Source organism: Eretmochelys imbricata, chromosome 19 (assembly GCF_965152235.1).
Source record: "Eretmochelys imbricata isolate rEreImb1 chromosome 19, rEreImb1.hap1, whole genome shotgun sequence".
Lineage (NCBI taxonomy): Eukaryota > Metazoa > Chordata > Testudines > Cheloniidae > Eretmochelys > Eretmochelys imbricata.
The window spans coordinates 10596344-10608573 of NC_135590.1; the positions used below are offsets into that span (position 1 = coordinate 10596344).

The window sequence follows — 12230 nt, forward strand, 5'->3', positions numbered from 1 at the left end:
CCTTTGTCTCAACAGCACTGATTTAGCGAGTTCAACAAGTCAGGCAGTACACAGAGTCCAGGATCAGCTTACAGAGGAGACGACGTTTCCGTGAGTTACCCTAGATCACCATCAAATAAGCCAACAGGAGACTTCACAAGACATTTCTGTTCATTTTTCAAGGCAGGGAGAACTAAAGCAACACGAAGCGTTTACACACATCTCCTCTTCAGAGCACTTGACAGACTCTGAAACCTGTCATTAACAAATCAATTTTATTTGAGCATAAGCTTTCGTTAGCTACAGCTAGCTCACGAAAGCTTATGCTCAAATAAATTGGTTAGTCTCTAAGGTGCCACAAGTCCTCCTTTTCTTTTTGCGAATACAGACTAACATGGCTGCTACTCTGAAACCTGTCATTAACAAATCAGTTACTCCCCTGTGGAGTAGATATTCATTCCCTTTTTACAGATGGGGAAATGAAACAGCGAGGTTAAGTGACTCACCCAGGGCCACAGAGTGAGCTGGCATTGGAACCAGCATTAGAAATCAGCAGTTCTTGGCCCCAATCCTATGTTTACATAATACCTCACCTTCAACCAGAAGAAAAGCCAACCTCTGGAGGGAAAAAGATACTAGGCAGTTTCCACTTGCCAATATGGAACTAAAACCCTATCGTGACAGTCTCAATTGTCACCCAGAGATGTGCCCTGGCCAGACAGGGAGAAGAACATTTCCATCTAATTTGGAGAGGATCACAGCTGTTGGTGGGGTGGGAAATGCAGATACTTAATTCTTCAAGACATAAGCCCATTACCAACTGTCTGGTGTTCAGAAGAAACTTCTCCCATAGCCACCTTATCACAGAATGCTCCAAGACGGGGTTTCTTGCACCTTTGTTTGTAGCTTCTAGTTCTTTCCACTGCTGGAGATAGGACACTGGGTTGGACAGAACATAGGAGTCAGAACCAAGCAGGCTCATGTTCCTACAGCAGATATTGTAAAGTCATAGCTCTCACTAAATTATATTTACATTACAGACACAGTCCCCCAAGCCTACTCCCAACACACAAACTGAGATTACCAAAACTGTTTAAAACCCTAAGGCATGATCTACATACAGTTTTTGCACTGGTCTAACTATGTCAGTTGGGGTACATGATGGTACAGCAAAGGCTTTAGACATGACCCACACATTTTTCCCAGATTTCAACTGTAGCAATACGTGCCAAATGCCACAAATAACCAGGCTAGGAGGGATCATTTAGCATAGTTGGCTGCAGTTTGTGGGAGTTTTATAATAAAAATTGTGCAAGTTATCCAACCTTTATAGATGTATAAGGTCACCACGATGCAGCTTTTAACACAATCATTAAACAGCTATGGAACGCTGGATGCTAAGGCTGATTTCTGACAGTCACCATTCCATAGCAGCTACAGAATAAGGTGGTCCAATTATTCCTCCTTTTAAAGGAATTATTACCATTTCCTGGCCTCTTGTCTTTTATTGCACAACACAGGTTACAATCGTGAGAAAGGCCTGCCTGCTGCGCCTTAGTGAAGCCTCCCAAATGATTAATAGGATCATAAGACTTGCATCAGTCATATTAATGGGCCATAAATAAACTCACCAAGTCAAAGAGCACAACTGCTCTTCTCAGATTAGAAAGACATATTTACCAAGTCCTGAGAGAGAGTGGGAGGGTGTGGACAACAAAGCTTCTAGGGAAATAGTCCATTGGTCTCCCCACCACCCTGCACTATTACCCTCCGAGTAGGAATGGTGGGAATCACAATGGAAATATTCCTGTAGCTTCCCAGACCAAATAGCACAATTGGCAATGCATGTTGGTCCTTGGCTTTCTGGGAGACGAGAGACACTTGGTACATTCCACATCAGCATCTAACATCACTTGCCGTTTCTTGAGCCATTTACAGTAATGGCGACAGAGGCAGTTTTGCAGGCTATACCTACAGAAATCCCTAACACACTATACTCCCACGGGGGGGGTGGGGGGGGTATATGGGGCCTTGCAGTGGTCAGTCTTTAGAGCTGTATTCAGACACAGAATTAACCGTTATCATGCAGACGAATACTGTCTCATTCTTTCCTTGTACTCCCCCACCCCCATCAGACTGTCTGTACCCCTCTGTTGTTTCTTGTCTTATACTTAGATGGTAAGTTGTTTGGGTTAGGGACTGTCTTTTTGTTCTGTGTTTGTACAGTGCCTAGCACAACAGGGTTCTGGTCCCTGACTGGGGGCTCCTAGGAGCTACGATACAGAACCAGCCCCCTGGAGTCATCCCCAGCAGCACACACTGGCGGGTATGTCTATACTGCAACCACAGGGTACGACTGCAGCTCTAATGGACATACCCAAGCTGGCCTGGGTCCTGGAATAATGATGCTGCAGCTGCATGAGCTGTACAAACCTGCCGGGAACCCTGGATGATTTCTTGCAGAGCTAGGCTACGCTGATGCTTGCGCTGACGTGTCTTCACTGGTTTTGGACCTGAGCCAGCTAGATTAACTTGGGTATGTTGGCTCAAGGTGCGTTCATTCACACGTCACGATTGCGGTACACACATATCCTAGGATAGAGCCAGTTCAGTTTCACACACAGGTGACCTGCAGAATCACTACTGGCTCCATTCATTTAGTCTTTGGGTTATGCAAAAAATAATTAAAGTTTCAAACCCAAAGGAATTCAGATTGCAATGGAAAGAGGCCTCCCAAAGAGAAAGGCCTTCATTTCCTTTTTTTATATTTGCGTGAGAGTATGCCAGTGAGGTTTGTGCTGCTGGAACCTCATGCATCAGGCTCATAAACTGCCACTTCACTTGGGTCTGCCGCTAAGATTTAGTATGGCAGGAAAGTGACTGCCAATTTGGGAATATTTCCGAGACTGGAAAAAAAAAATCCCACTGCAGATTAGCAGAAAGGATTTTTCTCTAGCAAACATGTCCCTCGTGGGCTTGGTAAAGCTAGCGAAATTATTTTTTTCCACCATTAAAGGGAATACAAGAGCTGTCCCCAGGAGCTTATTGTACTGCAACTTTCACCGCCTACCTGGTGACACAGAAGACTGGATGCTGTGATGCCTGAGAGTCACTCCTAATTGAGGGAAATGCATTTGTTTTCTTCTAGTTATGAATAATACTTTGCATTTGGTGGACTTTCCACCTGAGGATCTCAAAGCACTTTACAAATATCAATTGCTGCAAAGGCCCTGTAAATAATATATCCATCTTACAGAGGGGGAAATGGAGGCACTACATGGGTTTCCTCAGTAGCCAGACCAAGACTGTGGAATGAACTCCCATAGGAACTAAGTACCATCACAAACCTTACCATCCTCTCTGCTCTAAGTGCAAGGTGCAGTTATTTGACCATGCCTTCTCTAACATATAGCTCTGTGTGGTTATACACATGACAGATGCTAGTCACAGGGGTTACTACAGTACTGAAAGGCATTCACATGCCAGCATGAACACAGTACAGCACACTGTCGTGTAGGCAAGGAGGATAAGCAACATGCCTAATGTACCACAGCGGGGTGCAGACCACATACTGGGCTTCCAAAGTCAATCAACAGTCAAGACCTCCCTGCTCCTTTAAGGAGTGTTTTCCTCACTTTGGTGTACCTAAAGTGGGCTTGTTGGGAGCCTTTCCCTATGATCCCTTTGAAATCAACAGAAGCAGATTCAGGCCCTAAGATGGGGGTGGCCAACCTGAGCCTGAGAAGGAGCCAGAATCTACCAACGTACATTGCCAAAGATCCACAGTAATAAGTCAACAGCCCCCCATTAGCTCCCCCACAGGGCCTCCCACCCACTAGTGGCCCCGCCCACCAGTGCCTCCCCCTCCCTTCCCACACCTCCTGCCCACTGCCATCAGCTGTTTTGCTGTGTGCAGGAGGCTCTGGTGGGAAGTGGGGAGGAGCAAGGGTGCTGGAAGGAGTGGGGGCCTGGGGCAGAGCCAGGGGTTAAGCAGTGAGCACCCCCGGCACATTGGAAAGTTGGCACCTGTAGCTCCAGCCCCGGAGTCAGCGTCTATGCAAAGAGCTGCATATTAACTTCTGAAGAGCCACATGCAGCTCCAGAGCCACAGGTTGGCCACCCCTGCCCTAAGAGATAAGAAACAAGTGCTTAAGGCCTTTTCATAGGGACCGGTTGGAGAAGGGAAGTACTTCCTTAACTAGTGCTACATAAAGTAGACTCAGTAAGGCTGCATTCTCACAGTATATTCCTGATGGATTTCAGTTTTTATTTGAACAAATTAAGCCTCGGGGAGTGAAAGAATCCAATGTTTACAACACTGGTGCGGTAATTCATTCCTCATTATCGTTTGCTTCTAACGTTTCCTCCCTCAGTACCCACAATCCATTCACCGAGCCACTGGACCAGCTACATTCACAAGATTCAGAACTTACCACATTACCGAAAGCATTTTGGGGGCACTCTCCTATGGAGAAGTCTATAGCTTCACACCAGGAAGGGATGTGTTTGAGGGGGGAATGGGTTACAGTAAGGCAAGCCTATTTTTCAACACAGTAACAAAACACTTGCTGAATTTCTGTTTTGCCTAAATGAAAAAAGTGGGTCCCCTGAAAGGTTATTTCTTCAGCATCCAAGATCTCTACCTACTTACAATCCAATGAGAACAGCATGACCTCCTTCAGTACTGGTGCCAATAGATAACTGGTATTTCCCCTCTGCTCCATTCTCCACTTAATCTGGCCTTCATACCCTGACCCACCATGTTTAGAGATGCTATCTGGAGTGTACCTACCAGCACTCAAACAGTGGTTAACTTGCTAGGGAATGCTAGCGCAAGTGCCTTTGATGATCACAGCTGTGGCAGTAGGGCAGAATATCTCAGATTCATAGGTTTTAAAGCCAGAAGAGATAATTATAGTTATCTTGGTTGGCCTCCTGCATAATGCAGGCCAAAGAACCCCATCCAATAATTTCTGCTTCAAACTTGTCACTTCTGTTTGAGCAATAGCATATCTAAAGATATCTAGTCTTGGTTTAAAGACTGCAAGTGACTGAGAATCTGCCATGTCCCAAGGTAAGTTGGTCCAACAGTTAATTGTCTTTATTGTGACCCTAGTAACCACAACCCTGAACCATTTACGGCTTTATAGGTTAATACCAACACCTTGAATTCCACCCAGAAACGTACTGGGAGGGAGTGTAGATCCTTGGGCAGTTTTGTGACTTGCCCTCAACCTGTTCATTAAGAGGAAGCTTCAGGCTAGGACATTCCACACTAGCTTCAGTTTCTGAGTGGTCTTGAGGTGTAGCCTGATAAGGATTGTATTTAGCAGACACTAGGGCTCACTGAGGAGTGCTCTCCAGGGGGGTACAGGATACATTTACACACTTGCTCATGTTCTTCCCACTCTGTAAACAACCCATATTTCATGTGAGGAATTTTTCACCGCTCACACCCTAATTGCATTAGTACTTTCTTCAGTTCCCTCAAGGAAACTGGTTTGGATCGTTCTTCTGTCCAGGCTCCAGCAGCACACAGACAAGCAAAAGAAAAAAGGCCATGGCCAATCTCCTTTTCAAACCTCAGTCACGCTGGCAAACTGTATGAAAAGGCAGGAAAGAAATAGCTGTGTGCATTAGGATCACTCACAGATAAGGAAGTGAGAAAGACCAACACGGTTGCTTCTGAAAAGAGTGTTTATTATAATTAAGGATAATTTGCACTTCTATAGCACCAGCCAGACAAGAACCTCAGAATTAATTTACTCATGTTCATGAATCAAGCCTCCATACCCAGGCAGAAAATGTATTATCTTGGTTGTCCAGATGGGGAAACAGGGAATCAGCCAAGCTGGCACAGAACGCAGCTCTCCTGATCCCCAGTCTGTGCTTTACCCACGAGACCAGGATGAGACCCCAGGCTCCAACAATCTCAAATTTCAGAGTAACAGCCGTGTTAGTCTGTATTCGCAAAAAGAAAAGGAGTCCTTGTGGCACCTTAGAGACTAACCAATTTATTTGAGCATGAGCTTTCGTGAGCTACAGCTCACTTCATCAGATGCATACCGTGGAAACTGCAGCAGACTTTATATATACACAGAGAATATGAAACAATACCTCCTCCCACCCCACTGTCCTGCTGGTAGGACAGTGGGGTGGGAGGAGGTATTGTTTCATATTCTCTGTGTATATATAAAGTCTGCTGCAGTTTCCACGGTATGCATCTGATGAAGTGAGCTGTAGCTCACGAAAGCTCATTCTCAAATAAATTGGTTAGTCTCTAAGGTGCAACAAGGACTCCTTTTCTTTTTAAGGAATCTCAAAGTGAACCTGGTTTGGGTCTTTCTAACCAAAGGGGCCCCATGGCAAACGTGGTAGTTCTAAAACTAAGCAAGGGCCAATTTATGGAGTCCAGCCCCTTCTCACATGTACCTGTCCCGGTTTCAATGGGGCCAGATCCCCAGCTAGTGTAAATCAGCCTTGCTCCATTGGAGTCAATGGGGACAAACTCCCCTGCCACCAAGAGCCTCACTAGACAAACAGTGGGGCCCTGCAAGGGCAAGAGCAAACAAAAATGGTGGAGAGGGATAAACATACAATTAAGTAGGTATCACTGTCTCCAACTACTTTTCTCTCAAGTTTCTGGCCAGTCGGCCAGTCCCTTATAGGCATCATGGCAGCAGTTGGCTTGCTGTTCACTGGTCACATTTCCTGCCTCCTTTCTGGATACTCTTATTGGTTCAGCTAATACAACAACATGAGCAATTTGTGCTTCAATTCTTTTATTGCTCACCATTCCACTGACAAGCAAACCAGCTCTGCTTCCAACCTGGTCAGAAGTTTGTGGTGACATTCAGAGCAGCTCCCTAAATTCTTCTAGGAAGAGTAATTCTTCTAGGAATAAGACTGATACCTTCTTAAAAAAACCTGTGTTACTGTCATGATGAGGAGAGCTCGTCTGAAGACAGAAAACTGGTCACTAGATGCATTTCTTGGATCTTTGGTTTCAGAGTCCAGTAACAGTGAACGCTCCCCACGCCTGCACGGCATAAGCTCTGCCATGCCTCAGAATGTCCCGGGTCTCCTCCCACCTGTGAGTCGGTGCCTTCTGGCATGCCTGCCCTCATGCCCAGAATACCTTCCCCACTCCTACGCACTATGCAGCCTCATTCTTCTCTTGATTCATGTCTTTCAGCCAAACTTCCCCCACACTGGTTTCTACTCCAGCCTCTTATGCCATGGTAGGTATCTGTACCACACTCCCCACTGTGGTATCTCATCCTCAAACCTTAGACACTGAAAAATCCTAAGATACAATAAATACCAATACACACGTCTTGTTGGGTCCTCTTTTTATAATGTGTGGGCTTTTCAAAAGTGCTCAAGTCCCATTTCCAGAAGTGGCTTAGGCATGTGGAACCAAAGGGTAAAATTGTTAAGAGCACCTATGTGACTTAGGAGCCTTAGAATCACGGACAGTGGGAGATTTAGGTACTTTTGAAAAGCCCATCCATTGCAAAAATATACCGGTCTTGTTGGTTGCTCTAACAAAAATATCCTGTGATCTTTTACCCTATCCCCCTCTAACTCCACTTGTGTTTTGTCACTTTGTTGTCCTTTTCCTAGCTCAAATTGCAAGTTCTTTGGGACAGGAACCTCCTTCCTTTTTATTCATTGTTACAGTGTCATAGGTGTGCATGTGGTACTTTGAAAAGGAATTAAAAAGAGCACTGAATATTTGGCTGTAGGAATCAGATGCCATTGCAGGAAGCTGTCTGCTGAAGTTAGTGACATTTCTGAGACAGTAACATAGGATTACTGAAATAGATCTCGTCCTGCATATTGTAAACGGGCCAAGAAGCCTAGCCTAACAGACATCAGAAACGTCTTTAATTCCACTACAGCACACTGACTATTATCCATAACACGGGGTCTATAGGTCTACATGGAACAGGAGGAAAGCCGGCAAAGTGTTATTTTTCCAAATAATAGATGCTCAGCTCAGATCACTTTACAGCTAATTTAACGTAGCTAACAATTACATGGATATTTTTGAAGTATTGGTTGATGTCTGCTGCTCTGAAGAGACAGGCTGGTGTAGCGGTTGTTGTGGACCAGACAACCCTGACCCAGACGTTCAGAAAGACCAAGTGCTGTGAAGAAAACCCAGCGATGACTCAGTAATTATAACAGGCTCCCACCAAACAGGAGGGCTGCATCAGCTAGTGATTTAATGTCTCACATGCTAGAGGGAGAAAGACAAGGTGGAAGAGCATACCCAACAACAGGTACTGCCTCCCAGGGACTCTCAGCATGGAGGAGACATCTAAGCATCACCACACAGAGTACAGCTTGACTGTCATTGAGCTACGTCTTAGAAGAGGAGAGAAAGGCCGTAACTCCTGCTGCCCTCTAGACCTGCAAGGTGACTTGGACAAAGATGCTCCCAGGAGCAGGATCAAAAGTTGTGTGGGCTCACATCCAAAGCCTCCTTCAGTGCAACATGGAAGGCTTAGAGAGAAAGGATCTGACATGCTGCCACACCTTGAACCCGGACAATTCCCAACACAGGGCAGTAATATTTTGCACTTCTATAAAACAGAACGGGGGTCTCCAAGTGCTTGATTGACACAGTTAAACCTCAACACTCCTGCAACGTATTTTTACTGCTCAGGTGGGGAAAGTGTGGCACACAGGTGAAGTGACTTACCCACAGCCAAACAGCAAATCTGTGGTAGAGGAAAAGCCTGACTGCCAGTCTCTGGGCTATTCTGCTATAGACTGGCACTGAAAAGAGACGCCATGACACTATTACTGCAATTCGTTAGTAAGTCTTTATTTGCATTCCTTGCGCATTCTTTCCATTTCAGTGGAAATGGGAGATATTTATTTATGTCTGAACTACATGCCTGTCTCCTGGGGCATTGGCGCTGAAGGTCAGCTCCCTCTCTCTAACCTTGAGTTCTGAAGTCACAGGCGGTTCTAGTACTACCAACTGATGCTGCACTAAGAGAACATTAGCTAACAGCATTGTAAGCAGGCAGGGGGTAAAGAAAGACCTAGGAGAAACGTGAAAGAAAATGAAAGGATGAGTGGGAGAGAAGGTGAATCAACAGCACAAGAATCCATTTTTGTCTTCAGTGAGGCCATGTGAGAAACAGTTTTAAAATTTCTACCCCAAATGCCCTACCAGATACTCAGTGCGAAAGCCAGGGGAAATCATCTGTGCCTGCTTCACATAGATGGAGGATTCTTTACACGGCAGAATTGCTGGTTAGAAGCTTTGCTACACCCATCTCCTCCTGAGTGGGTGGTGATCAAAGGCCATCTACACAACTGAACTCACCACATGGCAAATGATGTTACAATAATTCAGTTTCCACTAATACAACTAATTCCATATAACCAAGCTCCCAAATGAAGATAACGGGTGTAACGCTTCCAAAATCTATTATGGTTAAACCATGGTATGGTTCCATCTAGACAAGTGAAAAGAAACTGTTACAACACATTTCCCGCATGGAAAATTTACTTTCAATGGGACCTAAAAGGTGTTTCAACTTACATCCCCACAGCCTATTCCGGTGCATTTCACTGAGCATTCTATCTTAAAATGCCTCTTAATTAATAAATAAGTCAGCATCAGTCCTCGCCTAAGGTGCTCCATGGCTGGTGGAGATCACGGCCACAAGTGTGTTTGTGTTACACTAGCACTCATTTCTAGTGCCAGTTACATTCTCACAAGCTGGCAGGTAACTGAAATTTGCAAGATAGCTGCTCTTTGAAGCACAGCACAAGAAGAGCACGCCAAGGTCAGCCAATGTGCATGGGCCTGAGATTCCAAGGAATCGGTTGCCTCAAGACTGGGCTGGTAGGCCAAGCAACTAGGACGCTGAGGCTCCTGCAGTGCTGGCTCAGCACAGATTAAACCACCATACAAAGATTCCCCAAGGGACTCCTTTAAGAGAGGAGTTTTTAAAATCAGGAAGGGGGGGAGGGGGAGGGGAGATTGAGGAATGTGACAGAATAGCTGAGGGTCTGTTGACCGTGATAACGGTCCATTAATTTTTACCCCAAGCTCTTCAGCTTCTTTCCCACTGGCAGCCCGTCCATATTGCCGCCAGTTATAGATATCCAGAACAGCACTTCACAGGATTTTAATCCTGTCCCCCGGAGCTCTGCAATAGCCCAGGCATCATTATTCAGACTAGCTGTTCAATCACCAACTCCCTGCCTCAGTTGAGAGGCAGCCTGGTCCAATGGACTAAACCCAGAACTAGAAAACAGAAGCTCCTGAGTTGTAATCCCAGCTCCCGGAGCGTCTCCCTGCGTGGTTGTGGGCAAGTCACAAACTCTCTGCACCGGTTTCTCTATCTGTAAAATAGCAGGAATATTTTTACCCACCACCCAGGGCTCTCACAGGTATAAGTCAAAGTTTGCAAAGGGCTTTGAAAATAAAGAGAACTATATACAGCGCTAAGCATTATTGCTATTAGCTATTCCGATCCTGCCCTCACTTCATATTAGGCCCTGTGGGGAAAGCAAGCATGAAAGGTTTGGAGGATAAATCCTTGGTCTGGTTAATCAAACCTGGAACTCCCAAGTCCTGTCATTTTAGATTCCACTGCATTGATTTGTATCAGCCCCCACAATTACAGATTTGCCTATCTGTCTGAAGACTGAATTACACAGCCAGAACACCATGAGCTATAGGGGTGGCGCAAGGAGTGAAGAGTAAGCTACTGCCAGTAAGCATGCTCCTCCCAGAAGCAGGGACACGTTCCCTAACAGAGGGGTTCTCAACCTTTTACTTTCTGAGGCGCCCTCCAAACGTGCTATAAAAACTCCACAGCCCGCCTGTGCCACAGCAACTATAAAAGCCAGGACCAGAGTTAGGGGGTAGCAAGCAGGGCAATGCCCAGGGCTCCATGCCACAGGGGGCACTGTGAAGCTAAGTTTCTCAGGGCCTCAGGCTTCAGCTCCATGCAGTGGGACTTTGGCTTTCTGCCCTGGGCCCCAGCAAGTCTAGCACTGGTTCTGCTTGGCGGACACCCTGAAACCTGCTCGCGGCCTCCCAGGGGGCCCCAGATGCCAGGTTGCTCTAACAGGTACAACCACAGCAATGATCTTAGCAACTCATTCATTTGGAAGACATTGGATTATATGGTTAAACCACTAGTTTAAGGGATGAAATCGGGAACTATGAGCTAAGACCCAGAAACACACTAAGACAGTTATTCTCAACTGGGCTGATCTGACCCAGCATCAAAAGCCTTGGAAATAAGGAAGAGGAAGGGGATGGAAGAGGATGTTCTATCTTTGCTCTACAGCTAGAATTCCTAACAGGAGTGAGGTAACCTAGGCTGTGGTATATGCTGTCCCCCCAGCACTCCACAGTACACCTCAGTTACCTGCAATGGGTTCTCAGACACCCTTGAAAAGCTGCAAGGCTGGTTCTCCTCCTAAAACATGTACCCCAGACTCCCACAATCCCTTCGATGTATGAGAAGCGACAGGCTCTGCTACTGACTAAAAACATCCTTAAAACAGCACAAACAGCCCTAACCCACAACGTAGAGTTCTGCAGAAACTGCCCTGTCGCAGCCTCTGCATAGCCACTACAGATCACTTGGACAAATGAAGATGCTCACAAAAGAAGGCAGCCAGCAAACCTACTGGAAATTAGATATTTCCTAACCCCATTTCCCACCCTCAGCACATCATATTTCCTTACAGGGTATTTCTGCTGCCTGTCCTGGAGCTTTTCACCTGCGAACTCCAGTTTCACATCTTGCACACCAACCACAAAGCATGCCTCGAGACACACTAACAGGACTGAAACCGGGTTGTGTGTGGCTAAAGGCCAGAATAAACAGCAGCCTCCCCTGCCCCGGCTTCTACCAGCACATACAGGTTTCTGATTTCCCCACCCAATAGAGCATCAGAGGGGTAGCCGTGTTTGTTCTTGTGGATACAGACTACGAGGAGTACGGTGACACCTTAAAGACTAACAGATTTATTTGGGCATAAGCTTCCGTGGATAAAAAACCCACTTCTTCAGATGCAACTGAAGTGGGTATTTTACCCATGAAAGCTTATCCCCAAATAAATCTATTAGCCTTTAAGGTGCCACCGGACTCCTCGTAATTCCACCCAACAGAGGTAAGGAAGACTGTAAATGCAGTGTAGTAACTGAAATCAGTTACTACACGTTACTTAACATATGGAACACGTGCCAGCTGAGAGGGGAC

General features: G+C 45.9%; 1 protein-coding gene across 3 annotated transcripts in view; it reads right to left on the bottom strand.

Annotated features, from left to right (window-relative positions):
• SLC9A1 (solute carrier family 9 member A1) overlaps positions 1-12230 on the bottom strand; it is a 62063-nt gene that overhangs the window by 47345 nt on the left and 2488 nt on the right. The gene's annotated exons all lie outside the window — the stretch shown is intronic.